A 21553-nucleotide genomic window follows, 5' to 3' on the forward strand; every position below is an offset into this window, starting at 1 on the left:
AACTGAGCAAAGAGATTCTGCTATTAAACAACTGATGGATTGCCTCATTCGCCTACAAAAAAAGCAGGCCTTCAGTGAGCACCACAGGAAAGTCATTCCAGTACAGTGTGAAAATCCGACAGAATTACTGAATGAATGGCCCTTTTACAGTCATGGGATCTAAAATAAAGCCTACAGCTGTGCAGCCAGGAACTTCTCTGTATAGCAGCAAAAAACACAGGACAATTCAGGGCACGGTTCCATGCCAGGCTTAATCCAGTCTAACAGTGGACTGGCACCCATATATCTTGCCTCCAAATAAATTAGTTTCCCGTCAGATTGGTGAGTCGCATTCCACAGACGTGATGAATGATTAAATCTAATATGGGGAAAGGGTGAGGGACGTGCCAATGGAGTTAAGAGGGGAAAGGAAACAGAATTAAACCATCACTTTTAGCAGCTACATGCAGTTTGATGAAATTAAGCACAACATGAAACTGTGCCTTCAGAGAGCTTGAGTAAACTGGAGATAAATTAGAAAAAAATAATTGGAAGTTCCTTGCTGTGAGGAGTAAGTAGTACAGTGCACTTTTGAGGTATCTCTGCTAAGGAGAGCAGCATCTGAGTGTGTTCTTGTGAAGTATTAATTCTCTCAAAAATGAGAACTTACCTGTATCAGACTTGGTGGTTATTTCCAGTTGGATTTTTTGCTAATATCTGAACTGTTTGGGCAGTTTACTTTTCATTTCCTATCTGCTTAGCCTGACCTTGCTGTACATCTGCAACAGCTGCTTCTGAATTTTCTCAGTTTGATTTTACAGACGGTGAACGTTAACCCATTCCAGTAGTAAACAAGCTGAAGCACCAGCTCAGACAATCTTTTAGTGTCCTGTCTGCAGTCCTTTTCTTCATCTTCATTCCTTCCTTTTCCCGACCGTTCTTGCTTTTCAAAGACCATCGCTGTTCAGTTTGTGTGCCATCTTTTCCTCTTGGCACTGTGGGGTAGCAGAGTTCTGCTTTTTTTCGTGCAGAGGGACAGTGCAATCCATTTGAGCCCTCCATCCATCTGGTGCAGCACACACAGAATTTGACATTGGGGCAGGTCTGTAAGTAGAGCGCTGAGAGCAATTAACATTTGAATTAAAGCTACCTGCGGATAACAACAGGTGATTACCCTATTTAACAGCTGTTAAGTGGTGTTATTTGCCAGCTATAGACCACAGACAGAGTGAAGTGTATGCATACAAATAGGAGTTACTGTGCATACAAATGGACGACATTAATTAAATATTGTATTTTTCTAAATTGCACTTGTGATAGGTAGGTGTTGGGTCAAAGCAGGTGGCAAAATGAAGGTTTTACAATGCAGGGCTCAACATCATTAAGGTTAAAAAGCAATGTATGTTTTTGCAGCCAGTGTTTTTATTTCCAGAAGTAAAATAAAAAAGCAACCAACAAAGCTTGCTATTTACACTGATTGAGCCTGTGGCAAGCAGAAAATAGTAAGAGACTAAAGCAAGTAAGATTCTATTCTCCTCTTTTAGTTCTGTTTCCAACGAGGCTTAATCAACCTCTGTGCTCTGGAAAGAACAAGGCACTCCCATGGTACTTGCCCGCTTGCTCCTCGCATATGTGGAAAAGCTCTCTGCAAACTCGCTCCCTTCTGCGCTGGGATGGATGAATGTGTTTTTGGAACATTTGCTTAGCAGATGGCTGTGCAACAACCTCTTAAATCCATGTGGGGTCTGTCCCATGGTTGCGCTTCTTGTATTGCTGCAGAATATCTGACTGAGGCTGCCCTCACCTTTTTCAGCATTCTCGTTCTCTGAAAAGCTTTTCCTGCTATCATCTTCTCCAAGGGCAAGGATTTTCAGTGCCTTTTTAAGGCCTCCCAAGCCATCTGAAGGGAATCTGTCCTCTGAGAACGGCTGATTAGATTTCTGCCTTAAGTATTTGCTTGCACTCTTGAAACTAAATGATTTCATCGATGCTGATCGTTGTCATTGCTACTCCAGAGCTGTCTAAATTTTGTGTAAGTGCAACTGCTACAAATTACAGGATGAATTTGAATTTTTCCCTATGGCATAATTATCTATTCAGTTAAAACTCCCATGATTTACATGTCTGTGCATTCACATTGAGTTACTGTGAATAGATATATCCAATTCATATACATAGAGGCATAGGCATTCCATACTCACTTCCACAATGCTGCAGCGTGACATCAGTTCTACTGTTTAGAATGTGTGGCTGTAGATTTTTTACTAATGAGAGATGCCCAATTAAGTCATTTACAGGACTACATATTTGAACTGAAACTAAATGCCTGTTAACCCTCTGACTTCAGCCAACTGTGGGCTAATGCAGCCAGGAAATGATTATACCGTCAATCATATTTAACTGGAATTTCATGTGGGTTGGAAATAAATCCATTTCTTTTAAGATGTTGCTAATGACTCGAGTTTTAGTTAAAGGACTGCAGCCCTCAGTCATGGTTGCAGTGCATAAGACCTGAGCTGATCACAAATAAGCCGTCTGCTATTGAAACAGTTTTCTGAATAAAGACCAGCAAGGGGTGGATCAGTAAAGCCTTCAAGTGCATCTTCTCTCAAGTGTTATCTTGGGATCATTGTTCTTCTCTCCTAACCAGAGGCCAGAGACTGACTCAATTAACTTGTGGGCATGCTAACATAATACACCAGCCTATACATGGCACATCTTTTCTTCACTCAAGCAGGCAATTATATATTTTCTGTAGTTAGTTTCCTGCCACAAGTACCTTGAGAAGCAACTTCTTCCAAACAGCAATTTGCTGCCAGTCAGTGTATATTTAAGTATTCTTAAGTCGCCAGCCCTGAGGTAATGCCAAATTCTACACTGGTACGGGCTTCTGTTCAGTTAGTGCTGATCATGTGCCCTAGCCAAGCTCCCAAGCTCAGATATCTTTCTTTACTTCTAAACCAGAAGATACTGCACTGTGTGTGCATTATCCTTGCTGGACAATGCTTCTTAATTTGTCTCAAGATCAATATGAAAAGCAACGTGTGTGCTTTTCCCTATGCTTCCATGGTGAGTGATCACTATCTTGGATGAACAGATTTAGGATGAGCAGCAGCATAAGGGGTAGAGGTGGGCATCCAGCACAGGGGCTAGCTCAGTGAGGGAGCCTCAAATCCCAGATCTGAAAGGGGAAAGCCCCAGGAAAACATTGCTGAAGCAGCTCTCTGCAGAGAGCATATGGCATGTGGCCCCACATCATGCTGCGGAAAGGGGAGATTGGCTGAATTCTGCCTTTCTGCTTCCTTCCTCCTCTTAATCTGTATCCAGATTAAGAACACAAATCCAAATGTCTGTTTAAGGATAACCTACTGAAGTATAAATATAGAGAGAGATCTATTTTTATTTTTTAATTAAAAAGAATGAAGCGTGGAGAAGATAATGTAGAGATAACAGCATGTTCTTGACCACCAGCAGGCTTTATCTTGGTTATCTGCTGAATCACAATGCTTGCAGGGAAAGACATTTGTATCTAAGTTGTGAGACAAAGCAACTTTCAAATCCAATATGCTATACAGCAAAGTTAGTTGAAGTCTGTTTTTGTAGGATTGTAACAGTGACTAATAACTTATGTGAAAATTGTAGTTTAAATAAACCACAAGTCCACACGACCTACAAACACACAAAATTAATTCCTAAGCGTAGCTGTTACTTAATTATGACATTAAGCTGTACAGGAAATTATAGTACATTGTAAATATTTTGATTTGCTCTCTGTTTTTGTGTTTTGCAGTGACACACCAATCTATCAGGACTAAAATATAGAAAATGCAAATGCACATTAACGGGTTACTAATATATGAAAGAAATATGGAAATTGTGATACTTTATTAGAGCTGCAAATCTTTTTTTCATTTATGTAGCCTGAAAAATCTAATAAATAAAGGGTGAAAGAAACTTCATTTAATTAAGCTACTGCATTGTAATGCTGGCACTATTGATAGAATAGTTTAACAACACTATAATGAATGTTCCGTTGTCACAGCTTGGGAAGGTGTAATGCAGTGGTTGTTTTCCATGTTATTTCTTTGCTTTCCTCATTGTTATTTTTAAACACTGTTCAGTATCAGTCATGTTTCTGTTCAGTTATTTCCAATCTATTACAGAAAAGAACACTGCCACGTATTTCTTGTTGCTTAAGAAGTACCATCCTGATCAGTTTAAAAGGCAAGAAAATAAACCATATTTAGCCATTATCCTTTATTGAGCAATATTGAGGGTAATATTAAATTAACTGACTAAGTCACAAATTCATGCAGACTTTTCTTTGTCATCACAAAATCTCTGATGACTGCTAATATCAATTTACAGTTGTTTATTCAGAAAGTCATTGCAAATGGTGATGAATGAGGAAGGGCTCAGGTGGGAGTTTTTATGTTCATGTGCCACTGGTCTGTGTTCTCAGGGCTTGCCAGGCATGTTGTCATCTTGTCTAAACGGACCAAAGAGTTCTAGATATGCATCTAATCCCATCTCTACATCTCCTTCCTTTCAGCTCTCTGCTTGTTCTGCTTCTGATGCACTAGACTTCCTCTGCCCAGCTGTCCCCAGCAGTGAAATATTTGCTATCAATACTCATGCTAGATGTCAGTGCAGGTCTTTGCTGAAAGAGAACAAATGGTGAAATACAACAGCTATGAAACAGCCATAACGTGGACAGTCAGCAAATTTCTGACATGCGAGTCTGTATTGAAGTCATTGGTATTATAATTACCTTTTGAGGAGTGTAAGCCAATCATGATATGTAGCTGTTAATTCTTGTTGCAATAGGTTTCTATGGGAATGAGCTAGAAAGAGAGGATTGTTCTTGTGTTGCTTTTACATTTCTGAACTCCATAGAGACCACTGGTTAAATAAAATCTAAGCCAGGCTGGGCAAAGTGCTTTGGTGTTCCCTGTTGAAACCTCCCCGAATCCTTAAACCATCAGCTTTTGTGGTTCGCTGACTACCTGAATGAATTATTTTCAGCTGATTTGGCACATCTTCAGAAGAACAGATGGCCCCATCTTTACTGCAAAAACAATAACTGCAGCAACAACAAAATAATCTGTGATTCTGCCTGGAAACTCCTTAACTACAAGGGAGAGTTTGATGACCATCTTACATTTCTGACAATTATCTCACGGAAGAAATATATTTAACAAGAAAATCACATTATAATTTACTAGGCGAAGGATCACATCTGTGGAACAGTTGTTTGAGGTTGCAGGGAGACCATACTGCTATGCGTGAGTTTCTAATAGGACCTCCCCTATAATACAGCAGCTGGGAAGTGAGAAATTAAGAAAACATGTTGTTGAGAGACTAAAAATAAACTTATGTGCATTACGAAGAAAGGGATAGAAGAAGAAAATGGGAACTAAAGATGGGGAAGCACAGTGTTGTGATAGAGAACATGTAGCAGAAGAACTAGGGATTTCAAATAGCCCAAGTTGTCTGCATCACCCTGGAGTGTCGACAGAATAGCTTTCAATGGCTGCGATCCAGGAGTTCTTGTTAGAAAGAAGTAATCCAGTACCCCTTAGGAATGGGATTCTCCTGAATTTGCTTCTTAATTTCTGTTATTTCAGCAGAGGAAAAGCAATATAATTGACAAAGTCATTTTCTTCAATTACTGAAAAGATGGTAATTAGGTATATGGGAAAGATTGAAAATAGGGAGAAAGCAATAGTGCTCACTGTATTAAATACGCACTTTCTTAGGTAGTTTTTCAGGAAAATATTATGAAGTTGACATTTATTAAAAAGAAAACCTTTCCCTGTGCAATCTGCTTGTCTGCTTGTTTTTTTTATTGTTAGTGTTTTAAAATTGCAAGCATGATTTCCAGGGTACTAACAGATATAGCAGAAGAGATACGCTTCTCCATGAAGGCCTGTGCCAGTGTTACTTTTTTGCCTTTCGCAGGGAGATGTCATTGTTGGGGGTATGACAAAGAATAAATATCTGGGGAGCTGCTTTAACCACGAGTTGTGTACTTTTGCCTATTCAGCTGCTCTCAGACGAGGCTGTCTTCTCTGAAATCACTGTTCAATAAGATGGGAAAAGGATCTTTCTTAAATACAGCATGCTGCAAACTTAGGCCCTGAACATCTGTCATAGTGGGTGAAAACAGCTGGAATCCAGCTGCAGCCACCGTTGCTCTTATACTTCATGGATCATAGAAAATCCTATGGGATGCTCCTGCTGGAAAGCACTTTAGTTGTAGGTTAATATATTGCCCTCAGCCGGCAGCCCAGATCCCTGCTCAGTGAGGGTTACGTTTGCTGTTTACACAGTGGCAGCAATAACCAGGACACATGGAAGCATGCTGAGGTTCTAAATAATGATATTTGCTAAGTACACATTCAGTAGCACCCTGCCATTGAACTGACTGATTTCTGATGGCCGCTTTGCCCCGGTCTATTGAGATCATTGTTGACACTTGCTTATAGGACTGTCGTTTCCTCCTATGTGGGGAAAAAAACAAAAAGAGCGATGGTAACAATTAGCAATCCGCAAACAGCCTGTAGCTTGATTACAGACGCAGGTATGTTGTTGAAATAATTTGTGTGCTGAACAGAGTAATTTTATTTTGCTCTAGTGCTGCTTAAATATACCTTACATTCAAATGTTCCTTGGAGGAAAAAGCCATTACATGGGAAAGAGATTCCATTTGTTCTCAGAGAGATCGATACAACTCATCTGCTTACATGGCTCTAAGTGGGGTAATGTACATTGGGGAAAAGTCCTCTTTGTGAATACTGCATGAGCGGACTTATTTTTTCTTAATTAGTTCATACTTAATTACTGTGCTATGAGGCCAACGTTTAATCTTAGTTTGGGAATCTGTTTTTCACTGGTTTGCTTAGGAAAGATGAAGGTGGGTATTTAACTGTGGGACTTGAGCAGAAAGGTTTTTCCAGCACATCATAAAAAATGGTGATGCAAAATAAAATGCCTTCTTTTCTCTATTTATGCTCAGCGGCTGACAGCTCTTAGGTCTTTAATTTGTATATTCTCTTTTCTGACATCTTTCTCACATCTCTAAATGAAGTGTAACTCTCAACCATTTTGTTGTCCGTCAGCTGGAAAACAGAAATTTCACCAATTGCCAACTTGGTTTCAGTGCTGCCTGTTCTGTCACTCTCAGCTCAGCCTCAGATTTAGAATCTCTAAGTGGGAGACGTACCTTTGGTGAATGCTGACTTTGTCACTGTTAGACAGCATTTTATTATGTGCCTTAGGTTTTATGGGCTTTGATGTTTCATTTTGATTTAGTGTGGAACAAGTAGAAAACACAAAACAAGTTGCAATCAGAGCTGTGGAGTGGCTTTGTTGTGGACTTTGGTGCGTTTTAAAGCCTTTTCATTAGCTGAACCTTTTTTCCTCTCTCTCTTTCTCTCTCTCTATATATTTTAAAGCATTAAAAAAAGCCAGCTGTGCACATGCAAGGATTTTTCGTAGTGCTTTGCCTGCAGTCTGTCCTCTCTCCAAAACCGTCAGGCTCTGGATGTTTGTTCCTTGCAAATGAGAACTGGAGGAAAGGATTTTGGCTGGGAAGGATTTGCATCAGCAGCCAAGCCAGGGCAATGGGATGTGTGCTGTTTTATGTCCTGTGGCTGGATAAGCTTATCTGTGCAGATGTGCGATGTCCTGCTGTGCCTTCAGATGATGCTGATACACACATCAGTGTGATGACATGGCTGTTTGCTGCTCAGTCCAGAGGGCTGCTCCCAAAGAGGCAGCAGAAGCTCAGGCTGCTGTCGCTGGTACCTGTGGGCTTGTAACATTTCCTAAAGTGATCTTCAGAAACATTTCTTTTTCTGTCTGAAAGTGAGGAGCATTTACCACGGTTTTGATCAGTTATATTTCATGTGGAAAAAAAAGGTCTAATAACTTTCTTCTTACCCATTCTGCAACTCATTGCTTGAGCTGTATGGGCTTTTCAGTTATTGCTGGTGTTTTCATGTCTTGAGTTAATTTCTGCTATAACGTGGGGCTGTATTTAGACAGTGAATTGGGTCAGTTGGATGTGTTGTGTGATATTTTGTCCAGATATAAAATGGGGCAAGGACTTAGCAGAAGAATAGCAGATATATTTTAAAGAGGTACATGTATGTGCAGGAATCTTCAGGAACCTCACATGAAGATTGTATTTTACTTAGCATATTACAGCTTCCTTGCTGAAGGAACCAGAGGGTAACAAGGCAAGGACTTCCTTTGATGGATACCACTGCTTTACCCAGGTCTGCCTTATTTGTGTCTTGCTTAATTAGTTTGTATTTAAATCTCTTGGAGCAAAATGTTCTTGGCTTCACATTGAGATCTCGCTGGAGGACTGTGGGCCCTTTATGGCTCCAGCAGTGATAACTGGTTTTGGTGTGACTTCTTTTTTATTTTGAGTGAAAGTGAGCAGATTAAAGACCACAGCTGAGATGTTTACAATTGCAACATCGTGAACAAACAGATAAGGTAATTTTCCTCCTTCTGCTAGTTACCAAAGCAACACTATAAAGATACTTTTAATTTAGTTCAGTGTTGTGAAGATTAAAGCTTAATTAAAAAGCTGATATTAAAATATATATATATATATTAAAACACTGGAACAGCATAGGAAAAATTGGAAGACATAATTATGGTCCAGCAAACACTTATCACTTATTATGAAGCTTTGGAGCAGTGGTATTTTTTTTACTCTCAATTGGGAGTAATTTTATTCTGATCATAAATTGGAATGGCCAGAACATCCTAGGATCATGGCTGTTTATAAATTAATAAGGACAGTTGGAAAGAATGTGTTATGCTCCCCATAAAATACAGAACAGCGAGATATTCTTTGCTGGTCCATTTCTTTAAAAATCTCTTGCACAGCAGTCAGGGTGACAGGCTTTGTGAGGACAGAAAAAAGGCTGTCTTCCCGTATTTCACATGGCTTGCATAGAAATTCAGTTATATAATATTGAAAGATGTGTTACTTTCAAATTCATTTTCAAACTTTTATGAACTGGATGTGGTCAGATCTTCAAGTGAGGACAGTTTTTTTTTGTTCAATAGAGCTACGTCTGTGTGCACCAGGTTAAAAGACAGCTGGGGGTGTGGGAGTGCCATATTCATCCTAATGAGTTTAACATCATTGTGTAAAGATCCTGTTTGCCCAGCATAAGGCAAATCAATGATGATACTCTTTCACTGAAAGATTCCAGTAAGTAATTTCTGTCAACAACAAAGCAAGAGTGCATGGAAAATAGCTTGAGTTTAATAGCTTTGTTGAGAGCTATGTTACTGGTTTCTCCAAGAACTTGCTCATAAGGTATGATCTGTTATCCTAGAGAAGCAACTCTAAAAGCCACTCAGCTAAAGATGCCCTTTCACTGATTTCCTTAGTTCATCTTGTTCAAGCATTTTAAACCCACCTTTGACTGTACGTAGCACATTATTATTTCTGCGCAGTCATTAGCTGAATTAGTCATTTAGTCTTTCATCAAAGCAGTATTACATGTATTACAGTATTGTAATGACTACTGCAGAGGCTCAGTCCTGTGACTTCTTGCCCCGGGATGCTGAGGAAGCTGAAAGGTTATTGTGTTCAAGGACAAGTTTATGGAAATAAATCCAGTGAGGCTGCCGAGAAGAGTAGAAACTGCCTGCCCAGGATGTCTATGAAGTGCAGATGGCTGGAGGCCGGGGAGCACCTCCCTTTCTGCCCTGTTCCAAGACTCTTTCATGGCTGTCTTGTTTTGTCCATTCCTGGAGACAAAATATTGCATTACCTGGAGCTTCGGTCAGGCCCAGTACGGGCACTTGTATGTTATCAGGCACTTCTGACAATATATATATATATTATTATATATATATATAATATATATGCTCAAATTCAAGCATACTGTTTTCTTTCTATCCTTTTTTTTTTTCTTTTTTTTCCCCCCCTAATCAATACATAAATGAATTTTCTTGTTTCCAGGCTAGCATATATGTATGAGCTCCACCAGGCAGGCCTACAACTGATGCTTTTTTCAAGCTAAATTTTCGCTTGTGTTACCTAAGCTGTTAAGACTCTTCATGGTGTAAATATCTCCGTGATGTTCCTGCAAAACTTAAGAAAAATCTCCAAAGTTTTAGCACAAGCAACGCTTCACGAAACTCTCCCACACACCCCAGCTTGGATCACTCTTTCAGGAACCACAGATTATGACACATTAAAGGTTATGTAATTTAATATCAGCTGGGAGCACATACAGTTCAAAATGACAATCGCTATTTAAGAACATTTCTTCACAAAGACTTATTAGTGTCTAATATCTGCATACAGGCAAAAAACATCCCAACTATGTGAATGTATTCTAGTCTGCCACTGTACAATTTACCCTGCCAGAGACTCAGCCTGTTTATGTGTGTGACTGCATTGTCTTCACTAGACTTTAAAAAAATATATAAGAATTTCCATGGTAACCACTGCGTCACACAACAAAGACATGTATACACAACTTAGATCTTTAACGAGGCAGAGCCTTGGATGAAATATAGCCTGCATTTTGTTTTCATATTTTGTTTTTCTAGCACGATATTCTTCTTAGTAAAATCTTGATTTGTTGTGGGTATTTTTTTTTTTTGAGAAATTCTAATTTTACATTAAAAAGCAGCTTACAACTAGAGTGTCTAAAATAGCAGAGTTCTGATATAAAGCTGTTAAGTTTGAGAGCCATTCATGCAGATGTGAGCACTGAGCTGTGAGAGAAGAGCGGGAATGGGTGTGAGGTGACAGCAGTCTCTAGTTCTTTGTGTTATTTCTGCTAGACGTTATTTTGCTATATTTCATTTTTTATCACAGTAGAGTGATAAAGTCACAGTAAGGTCACAGAGTTGGGTTCTTAAGAAAAATATATGGGTATGTATAGTTACGCTTTCCAACTGAACATGTGAAAAAAGTGGAAGCTGTTACATTTGTCTCTAACTCTTTTAATGAAACTTTTCCCTATTCACCCAAGAGCTTCTGTCACGTTAGCAATACTCCTTGTTTTTCTTCTTTCTATTACAGGCAGCACTCAGCTCCCAGACCTGCACTGTGATCCATCCGTCCTGCAGAGAACTGGCTCTGCTTCTTACAAGTGCCATTTAACACCTGGAGGGCTATGGTGAGTAGCATCAGTGGGATATACATCTGTTTTTTTGGTTCAAAAACTAAGGCAAAAAGAAAATATCCTACCTGAAATTTGATCTTTTGATTGCTTCTGGACTGAGGAGCTGTGAGCTGTGCCTGCAACTGCAGCATGTGGCTGTGGGCCTTCTGGCACATCATACAAAGGTTGTGGTAGAGGCTGCCTGTTGGTATAGAACTGATGATGTTAGAGTTGCTTTCCCAGTGAAATAAGCAGAGGTGGAGACTCTTGCCCTCCCTCCACGTTGTGGAAATACTTCATTTTTTGGCAAGCGGAGCTGCTTGCCAATATTTAGCCCTCAGCAACTTTTTATGATTGAGTTATAAAACCTGGAAATATGAGTTTATAATGAAAATGCCAACACCACATTAAAAAGAGCAGGAGCAGTGAGCACTGCTGTAATGATATTCTTTTCTTTGGTTTTAATTCTTTCTCCAAAGCAGCTCTGCTTCCTTCGGTGCTGGGGGTGAGAATTGTTCTCAGTACCTGCTGCTTTGAGCATGCTATGCGTGGGTGTGCGGGGTCCAGATTCCCAGAGGGGCTGTCCCAGCACACAGTCAGTTTTTGTGCTGCATCATTCCAAGAGGGAGAGTGACAATTCAAGGGTTGGGATGCAGTTATCATGGGGAAAAAAATGCTTCCTTTCTTTATTCGGTTTGATACCTAGGAAGTTCCAGTAAGTTGACTTGAATTGTTTCTTGTTTGCACCCATATAAATCAGTACCAGAGACCCCTGATTTCACAGGAAAAGGAAAGAGCTTTCCCTCTCCTTCTGGTGACAAGCGTTAGTGGTGCATTGGGGGGAAGGCTTTGAAAATGCTGAGAGCTTCACCTGACAGTTTGTTCTCCTTCTACACCTCCTGTTCATCTCCTTTCATCTGTGTGCATCTTCCTTCTGTCATGAGCTAACTTGACAGAATGCTGGAGTGGAAGATTAGGTAATTAGTAAATTAATGCTACTCGACTATCTATTATAATAGAGTGTCACACATCCAAGCAAAGAGCTGGGAATTCATCATACTAGCTATCGATTCTGAATGTGCAGCAGATCTCCATGTCCACCCAGGCAATCCTGTGCAGTCCAAAAGTTGTAATGAGTCAGGTTTTGAAAGTCATCCTGGTTATGGGGTGGGGTGCGAAATGTAATGGAAGACTGTACCGTAATGAAGCCTAGCAACTGTTTTGGTAAAGGTTTGTTGCTGCTTTCTCTGATTTCATTCGTATGCAGTGGAAAGCTTTGTGGATATGTGCACCCTAACTTTGTTTCTGCACTTAAATATAAGATGTAAGTTCTTAACAAAGTCCATAAATGTGGAACATGAGTGTATGTGTTTCTCCAGGGCTCAGTTGGAGAAACCCCATTCTTGAGACAGCTCTCTCAATTGCAGAGTTCTGAAACTGGAATAGTGGAGTCAGGGGAAATAAAATATCCGTGGATTAAGTTGGATGACAAGTGGTAATAAAAGTAAAATGAAGGCAGATTGCAAATGCAAAGAAGTGTTGAAAAGTTGAGATGTACATAAAGGCTGTATGCTGAGGGAAAGAAAGCAGTTATATTTCTTCAGCAGAACTTAAAACTTTCAAAAAGTGGGAATGGGAGGATCTATTTGTGCAATATATTATTGCTTTGAGCCTTGGCTGTACAATTTTCCCCAGCATTAGACCTGTATTTTAAATAACTGTTTATATTGCTATGACAACCATGTAGACTGGCCATTTCTTTGCTTTTTTCACAAACTAAAAGAGCATAAAATCCCAGAACGTTTTTGCAGCACTGTGTAGTCCTATAACCCATCTGTGGTCTAGTTCACAATGAAGAGAGTCTCATTTGCTCTTGCCATTTCTGTTCTACTTTTGTTTCTTTTCACCTAAAATGTGTCCTCCAGAGGCAGGATCTCATTAATCACTGTCTTTTCCCAGCAGTATAACTCTAGTGATTTTCAGAGATTACCTGTAACGTGTAAGCAACACATTGATGAATGATCCTTTGAAATTTCATGTTCAATCTCTCCACTAAAAGTCTATTTCTTTTAATATTGCAGTTCCTTCATTTTAGATAATTGCACCTTTCTCGATTGTCAGATGCTCAGAGTAATAAGTGGGAAGAGAAGAACGCTGTAACTGAGTCGTTTGTGAAATGACATCTTTTATCTCTTCCTCCTCCTCAGCTCTACCATCATTCAGGCACAACCTAGATAAGAGGGTGCTCTGCTATCCAGCAGAGATGACCAAGTTGTTTGGCAAAGGGTTGTCACTAGCAGATTCAGTATCTTATTCCGGAACATGCAAAATACTACAAGCCCCAATCTCTACCTGGATAGCCCTACATGCATTTTCAAACTCAAGGTAATAATGAATGTATCCTTTGAATACGTATTAACAAGTAGTGGCTTTAGAATTGGCCAGGATTTGTTTTTTGCGTAGGACCATGTATTGGTGGTGAACCAGTGCCCACAAGAGTAACTGCTGCAGGTGGGATGAAACTTTTTGGTTAATGCAGTAACTGCAGAACAGCATTGCATGTCCATTCCTTTTTAAAAAGATGGACACCTTTCCATGAATTCCATGTTTACATTCACACAGCTGCTGAATCTTTTATATGCAATTTCAGTGAAATAACGTCTCCTGCAGTGTTAGTCTGTCAGCTCCTATTCTATTCAATTAAAAAGGGCAGTGAATACAAGCAAAAGCACTCTGTTTTTCTTGAGGTCTAATCTTTACAAGAAAAGAAAAGGAATTTGAGATGCGAGCAGCAGTGCATTGTGGTACAGCAGTGCATAAACAGTATTTTTTTTGTTCTTTTCCTGATTAGGTGTTTCAATGGTGAGGTAACAATTTAAAAGAACTAACTCATTATATGGAATGACTTTGTCTGCTGTGATACTTAAAATCATCTTGCGACACTCTGGAGCTCAATGCATAAAATATTAGGTTGGTAAGTAACTCTCCCGCTGGATAGAGCCTTTTTCTTTCAGAAGTTAACCTAAGGATATGAGAAATCCGTCCCTGCATATAGCGTCTGATCTTGTGCCAGTGCCTAAGGATGTCCTTGGAAAGATTCCCATCTTTAAACATTGGATCAGGGTCCACGATGCAGTAGCTGAAGTGCTGAGGCTTGGATTGGCTGCATAAAAATGTGGTGTTGCTGTTTTTAGAGTAGAAAAATGGCTGGGAGAACATAGGTTGACTGTAGAGATACTGACAGGAAAAGGGGAGACTTGTGTGAAGGCAGAATAAGGTAGTTTGTAGAGGGAAAAACTTGGGAACCAAAAAGGAGTACAATAGGTGTTTGTTTTTTTTCCAGTTCACATCTCCTGTGACACATACAGGAGAGTAAAACTAGCCATTTTCCTCCACACAGATGGGTAAATGTTATCCTTTTTTTTCCAACAATACGAAGGGTAGGACACAGAATTACATCACACAGTGAAGTCAGGGCTGACTATTGTGGAATGGCTGAGGTACAAGTGTGGAGATGTCCTGCTCCCCAGGAAGGCATTATTAGCTGGCTGCAAGATCAGTTGTCTTTTGCCCAGAATTATGGGACTAACAAGTCTGCACATGATCTTGAAAACACATTCAGCAGGGAAGGAGACAATCCCTGCAGGGAGCTGCTGTAGGTTTTTATGGGCTTTTGTCCTCATATTTGTAAGCCTGAAGACAGCGTACCTTAGAATAGCAGAATGGTAAGCACAACATGGAGCAAAGGTTTTGGTGATAAGCCCAGGATCGTTTGTGTTGTTTTCTTAATACATTATGTTTAATGACTGTTGTTGGTTTTGTTTTTTTTCTTGTATATGTGCACTACAGTTTGTGCAATTAGTTTTTGGTCTGTGTATCCTTGTATCTCTGTAACTGTACTCCAACTGAACAACAGCACATTATTAAAGCTGACATCAGGATTGATGAGGCCCTGGTGCCCAGCCATGTGCTTTGAAGAATAAAGCATGCATGAGCAAATCCACAAAACCAGTAACCTCTCTGGACAAGTAGGAGCAGTGATATTTTGCATTGTGTGGTAGCAATACTAGGAGCCAAGAAAGGGGCTGGTTTCTCTCCCAGAGCTATAGTGAATTTGATGGCATTGCACAGACTTGGACATATATTAAACAGAGCCATGTTTACTTGTGCTGCATAAGAATCACAAGGGAAAGCAAACTCAATGTTTTCCAAATGGAATAGAAAGAAGCCGTTAGGGAAAGAAATGGTATTTTCAAGCTTCTTTGAAAGGCAACACAAGCAATGCATAGAGGAAAATAAAATAAAAAAAGATCCTCCAAGAAAAGTCATTTACAAATGCTTTCTTCACTATATATTTAACTTTCTTTGGAGGTTAAGACACGGTTGGTCCTTGGTGTTACTTTAAAAGTGGAGCGTGTGTGAAGAAATAGGCTTTGGAATTGATATTTTGAATTGCAAGCTGCACAATGCATTTGTAGAACCTGACAGCAACAGAAGACACTCAGATTTTAGAGTGGCACTCAGATGACACTGAGAGTGCATGATGCAGTGGTATAATGAAATGGAGATCAATGTTAAAATGAATGTAATACCACTGAGGAGTACACACAGATCGATACTCTTGTAAGCCATGGAGTATAATCCTGCTATATAGGTCTTGTTAGATAGTACAGTCAATTCTGTTTTTCTGCATTTCTCAAATGTACCTTTGACTTATCTGTCCCAAAGACTGTATTAAAATCTCCTCCTTTTGGAAAGTAAAGGCTTGAATCTTTGTCTTCCCCTCCATGCACGTTAAAGAAAATATGCAATGCATAACAGTAAACTCCCAGTCCTCAAAAATGTGAAATAGAAAGATAAGGTGAATAGTCAGCACTGATCTGCATGTTTCAGTATGTCTTTGAAATACTATTTTATCTTCATTGGTTCCCTCTCTGCCCCCTCCTTTTCCTTCCAAAAGATATTTTAAGTGCAATTACTGAAAATGCAGTCTCAAGGGAAAGGGGGAGGTCAGTCTTGCAGCCCTCACTTACATTGTGCAAAGAACATGCTTACGGTTATTTTCCACCTTCTGATTTTTAGAGCTTAAAACCATTAAAAAAAGATCAGAGAGTTTCTCTCCTTTCCTGATGCATGGATAGCCTTGGAAATGGAATGTGATTATTAGTGTAGACTGAAGTGTTCACTGTCTCATATATGTGTGTGTGTGTATAATAGATCAGCACGTATAATCCCTAAAGAGCTGAGGATATCCACGTTTCTTCTCACACTGCAACAAATGTAGTGACTCTTGGAATCCCCGTGCTTTACCTTTTATGGTTGGGTGATTTGTAGGAACTGATGCCAGTCAAGCTGCTGTTAATGACTCTAGCATGACAAGTCAAACTGCTTCCCGAAAGGAAGTAGCCAACGTAAATATAAGAGAGTAGTCAAAGTTTATTTCCTTCTTGACAGGAAATTTAGTACTGGAAGCAGTGAAAATGATACTCAAATCTTCCTTCAGTTGATCCCCTTTTACTGATTACAACATGTGCTGATAGCAGTCAAGCATTATTCATCAGTGTACGTGCTGTCATGTAAGCAGAGATCAGGAAGTACATGAACCAGCACCAGCAGCAATTAACTGCAACACTCATTACTCCTGTACTACATGAATTTATGTGCTTGGTCACTGAACTTTCATTTTTTTGAGTCTTAAGTTTGCCAGTCTATAATAGCAGTGTCCAGAATGCACACTCTTGCCTGGTTGGATATTGTGAAATAGTTTTTCTTTGGTGATGATGGATGAGTGAATAGCTCCGTGGATGTAACAAATTAAGTAGGGTTGGGGCATTAGTCTCTAATTCTATGAAACCTGGTATTTCATCACAGGTGAGGTGGTGAGAATTGCATTTTCCATTTATTGCTAGTGTGTTTTAGTCTCGGGTTTCCTTAAGGCATGTGTACTCCTCTCAGCCCCTTAGAATGAGCATATTGTTGTTTTCTTTCCAGTTGCAGTTGTATAAAGTATAATACATCTCAGTTTCTAGTTTGTATTCATCTTATCGTTCTCCACAGTTATGGGCATTTGTATTCTTCCCTGCCATTTTCAAAGGATGCTGTTGATTCTACCCATTCATTATTAGAGCTCAGGTTTTGTACTTGTTTGCTCATTGAGACGGTTTTATTATTTTCAGTGGAAAGCACATGTATTTATAAAGAGTGGGGAACAGCTAAAGCAAATAGAAATAAATTAATAAATACATAATTAAAGTGGTACTTCGGGGAGAAGTTTCTAGGCACAATCTAATAGCAATGACTGTGGATGCCATTAGCACTGTGTGTTGATTCCACATCCCCTGGGACAGTCTGATAATTCAGCTTGTATTTTCTAGTTCCTTTTGGCCTTAATAGCTATTAGGATCATTTAGTGTAATCTGCTAGGGACTTGGGATTGTAGTGCCTTTGTGGGTCCAAGACTGAGTCCTCTTATAAGGGTACAAAGCTGATGAGAAAATAAAGCACTCTCCTTAGTCTGTCAAGACCCTTTTCTCTCCCATTCCAAGCTCTTCTTTTTTCTCCAGGTGTCTACACCCTGCCACTTGTCACAGCTGTTTATGAGCTTCAGTTAATCTTCACTCTTTCTGACACTGGCAGCTCTAAATTACCTCTGCCCTCTCCCACATCTATCATCCTTGTGTTCAGGTTGGCAGCTGACCTCATCTACTGCAGTGTTGGGTGTGTAGCTGGTGTGTGGAAGGAAGCAAACAGGATTGATACCACTGCAAAGACCGCTGTGAATTAGACACTCTTCTTTCAGGTTGCAGATTAGGAAACATTCCTTCTAAGAAAGGCTATTGAGGCACTGGCACAGCTGCACAGGGACGTGGTGGGTCATCATCTCTGGAGGTGTTCAAGAACCATGGGCATGTGGCACTAAGGGATGTGATCAGTGGCTGTGGTGTGGATAGGTAGACCATTGGACTTGGTGATCTGAGAGGGCTTTTCCAACCTTTATGATTCACAGTGCATCCTTGGCTTTGAAGAGTTCAGTGCTGTTCTGTAGGAAAAAGCAAACACTTGTTAAAGGGGTTATCCAATGTCATATTAATTGGCAACTCTGACAGTATGTATGCAGCTGCAAATAAAGGATATCACTTTTGTTGCAGAGAGAAGCACCGCAGTATAAAGCACAGGCATTTGACTAATCTGTCACTCCTTGCTTAAATTTGTCTGAAATTTATTGCCAGTTAGATATAATTTCTCTCTGTTTACTGATTTGATAGAAAGGATGATTTACCAAGGCTCAACATCACGTTGAAATCTGCCTTCTGCTCCAAGGGGTAATGAGTTGTAGACACATCCCCTTCTCTTTCCTTCTGTGCCCATGAGTGATTGCACAGCAAGGGCAGGACCTATTGCTGCTGGTGGGGCAGAGCAGCACTTCTGGCAGGTTGTTAGACTGACTTTGGGGTCAGCCTGCTCCCAACTTCTCCCAGCTAGGAAGGAGATATTCTTTGTATGTGTACATTTATATATATAGATACGTGTATATACATACACAGTTTCAGTTAGCAGCAGAAAGACAAAAGGGAGCATAGATGAGAGGGAAGGAACAGAATAGGGAATAGCAGTGGGTAGAACAATGAAAACAGCAAGAAGATAAAAGGATTAAAAATACCAGCACATGAAATGACAGATTATCATTATCCCTACTGTTGCTTCATGATGTGGTTTGGCGTTGTTTGACATTGAGATGTGGTAGTCAGCCAAGACAGTCCCATATTTGTTGCTCATCAAAATGTACTGGAAACTAATGCTTTCTCTCAGAGTGTGTATCTGTTCTGGTTATGGGGTCTTTTTCTTAAACAGCCCTGATATTTGTTTCAATCTCCACAATACCCATTGTCTCACCTTAATTTACAGAGTCATAACTAGCGGTATTTCTTTCCAGCATAAAGAGTGCATTGGAACAAATGCCACTATTTATCAGCTGTAATGCAGTTCTTTGTAAAGGTCTTATGTGAGCGAAGAATAAAAATGCAATGAAAGTCTCACAATAAATACCCTAAATCCTTTATTGCCTATTTATGGTGTAATCTCTCTACAGTTGTACAATATATGGCTGTTTAGAAAAAGCTTCAGAATACAGTTATATGTTTTATTTACCAGGAGATGGCAATGGTGATCTACTGCAGTATTAACTTATATACATGGGATCCATGTAACTCTTTTGCAACACAACAAACTTCAGTATGAATGAAGCCAAAGCATCCCAATACTTTCTCATTTCTGACTTACTGCAGTGGCTGTTATTCATTGTATTAAAAAAAAAACGAGTCTTTTTTCTTCTCATTTTTGAGTGAAATTGCTGTCACCAGGTTGTTTGAAAGATGTCTAAATACAGTCATAATTGTATCTGGAAAACAGAATATTATTTAAAAACAGGGGAGCCAATGTCATTGAATTAGACGTGCCACATGTCAGAAAAAATCTGATGACTGATGAAAGTAAAAGCTGAAAAGAACGTATCAAAATTCAGCTTGAGTAGTTAATGAAATATAAATTATAGGTTATGCTATTAAAAATAGCTTTATAATTTTCTATTAAGCTGCTTGAAGTGTGGTCTTAAACTATGCATATGCAAACCATTTTACAGACCCTGAAGTTATCCGTGGTCTGTAACATTGTCTGAGTTATCACAGTACTTCAATATATCATAAAGTATGCATTGATTTTAACCGAATTGATGAGGCAGAAATGTTCATGTGTAGAAGTCAACTGCCATAAGCAGTCATCATATTCACTGTGTTGTCTGCTGTTGTCCATTTATTACTTTTTCCCCCAGAAATCCTGTGCAAGCTGACAAGGTTTGTGTTTGTACTGGCTATTTGCCAGCTTTCCAACAGAAGCAGCAGCAGGTGGTTCCTTTTTGTGTTTGCACTGGTGTATGGTCCCTCTGCTCTCCCATGTGTAAGTGGTCTGGGGACAATGCTGCTCGCTGACACTACTCTGGAGACCTGGCATCATGCAGAGTGTTACTGTCTTTCACCAGGGAACTGCTACCACAGTTTTTCCTTCGGTATTCTGAGATAACACAGTCCATGTCTTATGACTGTCAGTATGTGGCTCTCAGTTGAGAGGTTTATCCACCCTCGAGTTAAAATATAAATGCTTAAACTGCATCTGCTCCTTGTTATCATGTCATACACAGTACGACCAGTTCAGATGTACGGTTTTACAAGAGACTGTGCAGCCTTGTCATTGCCAGTCCCACAGTGCTTGATATCTGAGGATCCCTTTTGACTGCCACCATATACTTAAGCTGCCTTCATGCTAGCTTGCTCACATGCTGCTGACAGTGACTCTGCCCCAGCACGGAGTGCAGTGAAGAGTTTCCCCATGTTTTACACAGCTTCTCACATGAATGTTGCAGCCCCAGTGAGTTTTATCTGGACTATACCCAAGATAGTGCCTTGAACCTAGCTTATGTGTGTGTGCTGGTGCTGTGTAGTCACAGTAGTGTCTATCATAGAAATGTAATGACAAAAGGCAGGTTCCTCCATGCACATACTTGTCCTAGGGATCAGAGGCAGACATCCTGCAGGAGGATCTGCAGTGACTATGTGGTTATTTCTGTTTCTCCCTGCCCCAAGAACGGTATTGAGCTGTCAGTCCTTCCCAAAGTAAGACCATTTATGTACTTACTGCTCCACTGCAAGTAGTGGCTCAGTGAATTTGAGTAACTGCAAATTTAAATGCCAGCGTTATCATCTCTCTGCTGTTATTACTGCAGCATTCCCAGGGGGACGTGGCCAGAACAGTGGGTGTTTGAGTGTAGAGTTGGCAAGGAGTGTTTACCTGTAGCAATAGATGGTATAAGGGGAAATAATTGTGTGAAAGTATTAATTTTATTCTATTTCGAACATGTTTTTTTTTTAAGCTCTTTGTCCCCACAGTAACTACCAATCAATACAACATCTTTACCTTTCTTCCTCTGTTCTGCATTAGGTGGCATTCACTCAAACCCCATCTGGTCAAGGAAGAAACAGCAAACTTAGGGCATGCACACTGTATTCTCCTTAATGCTGCTTTCTCCATGCCTTTATGTCAGACCATGTCCATGCCAGGGTCTGCCAGCTCAGTACTCATTATCCACATATATATATATTTTTTCTTTTTGAATAAGAAAAGTGTTTTATGGAGCAATGTGAACTGACCAAGTAAAAGCTGCAGAAGAAACAGAGCAGTGTTCAGTGTTTGCTGGCTGCTAGAACATTGTTTCATCAGCTAGACAAACTTCCCTTTCAAATGTCTTACCTCTTTCTATTTTGCTAGCAAACAGCACAAAGCCAATCAGTGCTGCTGCCTTCCCTGGGCACCAGGGCAGCCACATGTTCTGCCTTATGGCAACATCCTCTAGCAGCTTCCACATCCAGCAG

General features: G+C 39.9%; 1 long non-coding RNA gene across 1 annotated transcript in view; it reads left to right on the top strand.

Moving 5' to 3' along the window:
- Window positions 1-21553, top strand: part of LOC140256413 (uncharacterized) — a 120552-nt gene that overhangs the window by 74610 nt on the left and 24389 nt on the right. The window contains exon 3 of the long non-coding RNA XR_011904704.1: window positions 11051-11147. This is a non-coding gene — a long non-coding RNA (uncharacterized lncRNA). The remainder of the gene's footprint in view (window positions 1-11050; window positions 11148-21553) is intronic.

Source organism: Excalfactoria chinensis, chromosome 9 (genome assembly GCF_039878825.1).
Source record: "Excalfactoria chinensis isolate bCotChi1 chromosome 9, bCotChi1.hap2, whole genome shotgun sequence".
NCBI classification, from domain to species: domain Eukaryota; kingdom Metazoa; phylum Chordata; class Aves; order Galliformes; family Phasianidae; genus Excalfactoria; species Excalfactoria chinensis.